Genomic DNA, 7,494 nt, shown 5'->3' with positions numbered 1-7,494 from the left:
ACCCTATAGGTGGAACAACAATATGAACTAACCAGTATCCCCAGAGCTCATGTCTCTAGCTGCATATGTATCAGAAGATAGCCTAGTTGGCCATCACTGGGAAGAGAGGCTCCTTGGTCTTGCAAACTTTATATGCCTCAGTATGGGGGAATGCCAGGGCCAAGAAGTGGGAGTGGGTGGGGAGGGTCTGGGGGACTTTTGGGATAGCATTGGAAATGTAAATGAAGAAAATACCTAATTAAAAAAAATCAATGCTGTTGAAAATTCATATAATATTTTAACACCTTATTTATTAATTAATTTATTTATTTATTTGTGTGTGTGTGTGTGTGTGTGTAAGCATGTATGTCAGCATGTATCTGTGGAGGTCAGTGTGCAATTTGTGGACGTCAGTTCTCATTTTTCACTATGTATATCTCTGTGGGGATCTCTGAAAACCACATGGCCAAGAAAGGAAGTCTAGTTCAACAAGACTCTGTAGCCAGTGTTGGCTCAAACCTTGAGAGTCTGACATCAAGTAGTTTATTTCAGGCATATTTAAGCATATCACAATTTGAAATAAAAAAGGTTCCTGGTATAGTTAATTCGATTTTGTGTGTATTATAAAGCATAAGACAAGATTACAGCAAAACTCCTTATAAAAAGTATATGTGATTTCTTCCACACAGATGGGTTTATAGACTGACTAGGAAAGTAGGGTCAAGTTAAACATCTCATGATAAAGGTCTGAGAGAGGATAGATTGCCTGAGATAGACAGTCTAAGGGAACCAGCTGCTGCCTGACCAAAGGGATAGTACAGAGGTCATCAGGCTGTTAACCACACCCATTCCTAATCTTCTGGGCAGAAAACAAGTTCTATATTTCTTTCTTTGTAGACACAAACCTATGTGTTTAATATTCCTGGTTTCCCTAGTGAACAAGAACCTAATGTCTCCCAAAGTTCCCAGGGATGGAGCACAGGTCATCAGGCTTGGTGGAAAGTGTTGTGGGAAATATTAAAAAGAAAATGGCAACTCTCTGCCTTGGTGGCCTTGGTGGCCTTGGTGGCCTTGGTGGCCTTGGTGGCCTTGGTGGCCGTGCACTGGTGGGTAATGGTCGACCTGTTTTTATCTTGTGGAGACTCTGACTCAGAGTTCCAAAATCTCTTTACTCAGCTTGCTAAGTTCCCACTGATAGGTTGCCATCACACCAGCCTCAAGCTTAACCTGCCCCCCCCCCCCCCCAGCCTTTGTGGTGCACCTCAGGCAAACCCATGCTGTACCTTCCTCTCTTGAACTCAGGCAAGCTGCAGCGTGAAGGAAAACACAGCACACACTTCATTCAGAAATGACGGTAACTTAATCTCTGGGTGCAGCAACTAAAATCCTAATCTTGTAAGCCTTATTATATCTAAGTCCTCTGGTGGCAAATCCTGATGGATCTGCCATTGAAACCAGGAGACACTTGTAATTACATCTTGTCCTCATGCTTTCAATGCCAAAAGAACCTAACTCTCTCCTGCTTCCTCTCTTCCTCCATCCAACCCAGAAGTCCCACCTACTTGCCCAGTGATTGGCTTTTTTATTCATTAGGGGATTGATTCACAAGAAGTCGCCTGGGTGTGTGACTCCTTGTCTGCAGCCCCTCCCAGGAAAATGGAATTAGCATCAAGATACAAAGAACAGCAGGCCCCTCCACAACAGGCAAGCACCTCTACCTGCTGAGCCAATGTTTCGGTCTTCAAGTGTGTGTCCATGTGTGTGTGTGCATGTGTGCGTGCATGTGTGTGTGTGTGTGTGTTCTGTCTCTATGTATGCCACCTGCACACAGTATGCTCTCAAAGACTAAGAGAGACTCTGGAACTGGAATTTTCTCAAACCCAGGTCCTCCACAAACAGCACATTCTTACTTACTTTACTATCTCTTCAGCCCTTTCTTTCTTTCTTTCTTTCTTTCTTTCTTTCTTTCTTTCTTTCTTTCTTTCTTTCTTTTTCTTTCTTTTCTTTTCTTCTTCTTCTTCTTTTTTTTTTTTTTGGAAAATGTTAGCATTTAATTAACCTCCGTGGTGGCTTTTAAGCCACCAGAACACAGGCACCTCCCACACCCTTAATCTTCTCTTCAGCTCTTCTACTGAAGAATTTGGCCTTCACGATGACAGGTTGCTTAGGGAGCTTTCCCTTGCCCAGAACTTTGTAGTAGCCTGATCGAACATCAATGATGGGAGCAGCTCCAGTCTTGTTTTTTGCTGCAATGACCCGCGTCTGCTCGCTGACCAACGTCCACAGTTTATCCAGGTTGACTGTTGGGCAGAAGCTCTGGTTCCTCTTCAAGTGGTAATGCCGCATACCAACTTTCCCAAAGTAACCTGGGTGATATTTGTCAAAGTTGATCCTGTGGTGATGCATGCCTCCAGCATTCCCGCTGCGGTGCTTACCGATGCGGCCGTGGCCGTGGCTCACGTGGCCCCGGAGTTTCCGGGTCTTCCTCAGTCTGGATGGCATGGCGGCGGCAGAAAGGGAAAAGAGTCTTCAGCCCTTTCAAATTATGTTCTAGTGCTATAAATTTTGAGGTGCCGGGGCTGAGACCCAAGGCCGTGAAGACGCTAGACGGTTCTTCAACTATGAGCTATATCCCCAGTAGTGCCTTGTGCTGTTTTCTTCCCAAAGTGACAAACTTTTGAATACTTTGTTGGATTTCCCCTTCTGTGAATATCTTGTGGACAGCCAGCAAAGCTCTTCAGTTTCTCCGGAGTTCATGGATTCCAATTTTAGAATCTTGTAGTAGAAAGTGAGATCACCTGATTCCGAAAGATTTGTTGTTGTCTTAGACAGGGAAACTGAGGAGATAAATATAATTCAAGGTTTACGATCTGAATAAGCACCTCACGGAACAAGCAGCTGGTGAGATGGGAAGAGCAGGGTTGCAAGGGTGTTAGGGAAGGGACGACGGGATTCAGGTCCAGGTTTGAGAAAGTCTTTAGTGATTCAGTTGCTAAAGGCAATAGTGGCATCTGCCATGACTTTAAAAATAAAATAAAATAAAATAAAGCATAGAAACAGTGATGTAAGAGTCGACTTTAAGAATTTGGAATTTGACTGCTGATGTGTGCCTGGATAGTTTGTAACTGAACCCCAGTTACTCTGAGTGGCCCTTTCTCTTGGGATGTGGAGTAAGTATTGCACTTCTTAAGGATGCTGGAGAGGTAGAGAAAGGAAGATTTCTGGGGAACCCTAGTCAGCCAGCTTAGTTTTATTGGAGATCTCCTGGCTAGTGAGAGATCTAACAACAACAATAGCATAAAAAAAAATCAAACAAACAAATAACAGCAAAACCAATTGGGGTCAGCACTTACAAGAACAGCCTCTCAGGCAGCACTGGGAGATTTGACTTGAACCTGTGTTTCCAGAGGAATTAATTCTTAAGGGATTTTAGTTGAGTTGGCTATTCAGATTGCTGGTCTTTGTAGCAATGTATTAGAGATAATAGGGAGATGGCAGGCTGGTAAGTAGTCCTCACATACCTTAACTGGCAGACAGGAACAAGTTCATCATTTAAAACGCTGATGATGTACAGGGAGAATGGCTATAGGTTGACCATGTAGCCGGCAAGAACATACAGAAACCAACCATAACAGAGACAGAATTTCACTGCTGGCTTCCGTTTACTAATGTTCCTACTTGTCTCAAAATTTCATTGGAGTTAGACGGGCCTGCTATTCCTGTTATATTTTTGCCTGATCCAACACAACCCAGTTTTTTGTTTTTTTTTAAAGCCCCATTCTATGCTTTATTGGATGTTTGGATACTTGTAACTCTAAAGCTATACTTAATCAGAATGCTGGAGTCACACTGAAGTAATTGCCTAGCTAATTACCCTCCTGGGAACGTGTCCTCAGATTAATCATTATAAATAATAGGAGACTAGATAAACTTAACTGTTGTTTCACAGCTCACAGCTCAAAACAGGAAAAGGAAGCTACTATTTTTATGGTTTTTAGAATCCCTCAATTTCTAGCTACTACAGCTGTGTCCTCATTGTATTTACAGCCAAAAAAAAAAAAAAAAAAAAAATCAAAGGGAGGTGGAGGGGGCAGGAGAAAGGAAAACCAAAGCTCCCCTCAGCAGTCCCTAATGTCCAGGGTAATTCACCTGTAAGACACCTTGAAACAACAGTGGAAGAGATAGACTCATCTGTTGGAGTGATTTCTTAACTGCAGAAAAGGTTTTCTTTTCTTTAAAAGCAAAGCTGTGAAAAATCTATGTAAATTTCAGTCCACAGAGCATGAAACTCTAATTTTTCCACTTCTCAAGTACTTTGAGTAAATGATTTTTTTTTTTTTGCATATGTGGGATGTCAAAAAAAAATCAACAAGACTGTATGAAGGGAGTGTGAGGGATTGATTTTCAACCCACATGAAAAACCCACATGAAAGTCTTTAGAGGAACAGCATAAAAGGTTCTTCAAGTAAATTAGAACCCATAAGAATTCTAGTTTGCTTGGTACAGTAATCTGTATCTTCCATTGATATGTTTTGGTTTTTTTTTTTCCTGCTTGATATAGCACAGTGTCAAGCAGGAAGGCTGAGAAGCCTCAGGGCAGTGACACTGTAGGCAGCCTGCAGGCAGGCTAGGGGTAACATGGTAAGTGCCTTGCAGTGTAGGCTGGGGATTGACACTGTGCGGACATGCAGGCAGACTTGGGGGTGACATTGGGCATTATACAGGCAGGCTGGGGGTGACAAGTCACTGTAGCTATTACTATCTGACCTAGCATTCCTGATTTCATGGTATGACAAAGAAACGGGTGTACTCTGCAGGCTTTTGTGTTTCTGTAAAACAAAATACCTGATGGAAAAAAACTTGATCAAAGGGTTATTTCAGTTCATGGTTTAGGGGAATAGCTCCATTATGGTGGAAGGAAGTGCGAGCTGAACAAACAATTCATGCCTGGACATTTCGAAAGCAGAGAAGGTGAGAGAGAGACACAGAGAGAAGGGGGAGAGAAGAAGAAAGAGGGAGAGAGAGAGAGAGAGAGACAGAGAGACAGAGAGAGAGACAGAGAGAGAGAGAGAGACAGAGACAGAGACAGAGACAGAGAAAAAGAGAATAAGAGAGAGAGAGGAGGGAGACAAAGGAATAGGAATCAGGGAGCAGCCTCCTCTCCTGAAGTTGCATGAATTCCCAGGCCCACTAGATGACAGAGCATGGAGCATATAAACCTGTTTGTCACCATTCACTCTTTTTTTTTTTTTTAAATTAGGTATTTTCTTCATTTACATTTCAAGTCCCCCATACCCTCCCCCCTACTCCCCTACCCACACACTCCCACTTCTTGGCCCTGGAGTTCCCCTGTACTGAGGCATATAAACAGCCTCCAAATGCTGACACCATTGCATATACTAGCAAGATTTTGCTGAAACGTCCCAGATATAGCTGTCGCTTGTGAGACTATGCCGGGGCCTAGCAAACACAGAAGTGGATGCTCACAGTCAGCTATTGGATGGACCACAGGGCCCCCAATGGAGGAGCTAGAGAAAGTACCAAGGATCTAAAGGGATCTGCAACCATATAGGTGGAACAACAATATGAACTAACCAGTACCCCCAGAGCTCATGTCTCTAGCTGCATATGTATCAGAAGATGCCTAGTTGGCCATCAGTGGGAGGGGAGGCCCATTGGTCGTGCAAACTTTATCACCATTCACTCTTACACCACAGCAAGGGCTCCCATACAAAGGCAGAGCTGCAGGGCCATGCAAGTCTGTAGTGGTGGGAGTGATCTATGAAGAATGATGTCATTAGCATCAGGGTCTTACTCCAAGCTTCCGGTCTTGCTTCTGCTTTCTTTCATCTACCCATTCATTCATCTAGTAGTTTAGTTACTTAACAGCTTGGCAGACCAGCCTGTGTGGGTGGAATTAATGACCATCTGAGGAGGCCTGGTTTTCTTTTCCCATGTGGCAAAAGGATAATTAAGTTTGTGTCATGAATTGGACTTACAAATATCACTGTACCTTGCTGTAAACACTCACCTTAAAGCAAACTATGGTTTCCGTGAAGATCTGAACATATATGTTCTCCCCTCTGTGTATGTAATTGAAATTAAAATTCTCTCTTACCAAAATTTAGGTAATTGACATAGAATGGGAAACCAGGAAAAATTCTGCCAAACACAAACCAGCATCCGTTTTTGTCCAAACTTCGGGTATGAAGAGTGGTGGTTTTCAGTTTTCCCTTCCTCTTTCCTGGTGTATTCCTCCAGACTCACGCATAACAGAACTTACGCCAGGAAGCAGCTGATATTATTTTACTCTGGTATGAACATAGGCTTATGTATGGGCATGTCCGAAGCTATTTGTATTTCAATAGTAATTTAGAAGTAGGGCTATATCTGAGTTTATTATTTGTTGTTAAGAATGTAGCTCAAGTTGGCTTTAAACTCCCCATTCTCTGACCTCAGCCTCTTTCATACTGAATTACAGGCAGGAACCACCACATCTGCAGAACCATCTATTTGTTTAAGGAAATTCAAGAATAGATAAATGAATTAGGGAGCCATTTTGGGGGTGTGGGTCTATCTCAAATGCTGTGTATTTCTTCTTGATTAGTCATAAGATTGGCATTTCCTGTGTTTCTCACTAGGGGGTTAACTCTCAAACGGACTCAATTTCCTTTCTGTGTGAAGGGGAGCCAGCCCCTGGGATCTCAGAATGATTTGTGTCTTCCTTGGAACAGCATTTATTTGATAAGAGCTAGTTAATGAAAAACATTTCTGAATTAGTACAGAATATATGATTTGTCATAGATCTAAAAATAGTGGCATAGACACGTTAATAGAATGTCTTCAAGAAGGAAATGCTGACTGTGATTAGAAAACAAGCCCTAGACCAGACCCTCTGTCATCAGCAACCTTACAAGAAAGGAAGCTTCTGTTAGTACATAATTACACATGGCACCCACACACCTGTTACCCCATTTATAGGTTCTTTTGTCTTCAAAAGAATTTCTGGATAGAAAACTATAATTGTTTTAATAGGAGGAAATGGGAGATGTAGTCATTTAGCTGGTCTCAGCTTCTCCTCAGGTGTTCTGCACAAAGCTGGTTTGTTTCTGTAAACAGTGCCTCAGCCTTCATCCATGTGGCCAGGGACTCTTTCATGAGCAACCTCATGCCCTTAGCCTTTCTGTGTTTCATTAGTTGCTATCTTAGCTTTATGCGCAGTAGCTGAGAATCATGCTCACAAAGTGTCTCATGAGGTCTGAATAGGTTTATATGTGTCTAGAGAAATCAACCAAAATTGTTTGCAAGAAATAATGTGAAGGGAGAAGAATGAGCTAGAGACTCATGAAAAATAAATGTCACCTACATTAAAAAAAAAAAAAAGGCATGTGTAGAGATCTGCAGCTAAAGCACTGGCTGCTCCTGTAGAAGACCTGGGTTTTGTTTCCAGCACCCACATAGTGGCTCAAAGCTGCCCGTAACTATAGTTCTGGGTGATCCAATGTCCTCTTCTGG

At 42.5% G+C, this 7,494-nt stretch overlaps 1 pseudogene; it reads right to left on the bottom strand.

Moving 5' to 3' along the window:
* Positions 1-2,052: 2,052 nt before the first annotated feature.
* LOC110291680 (large ribosomal subunit protein uL15 pseudogene) lies at positions 2,053-2,484 on the bottom strand (annotated as a pseudogene).
* Positions 2,485-7,494: the final 5,010 nt, after the last annotated feature.

The sequence above is a fragment of the Mus caroli genome, unplaced genomic scaffold (genome assembly GCF_978045245.1).
Source record: "Mus caroli unplaced genomic scaffold, Mus_caroli_1 scaffold_3, whole genome shotgun sequence".
Classification (NCBI taxonomy): domain Eukaryota; kingdom Metazoa; phylum Chordata; class Mammalia; order Rodentia; family Muridae; genus Mus; species Mus caroli.
Note: the sequence above shows the minus strand (reverse complement) of the source record. Positions and strands in the feature narration are given on the sequence as shown.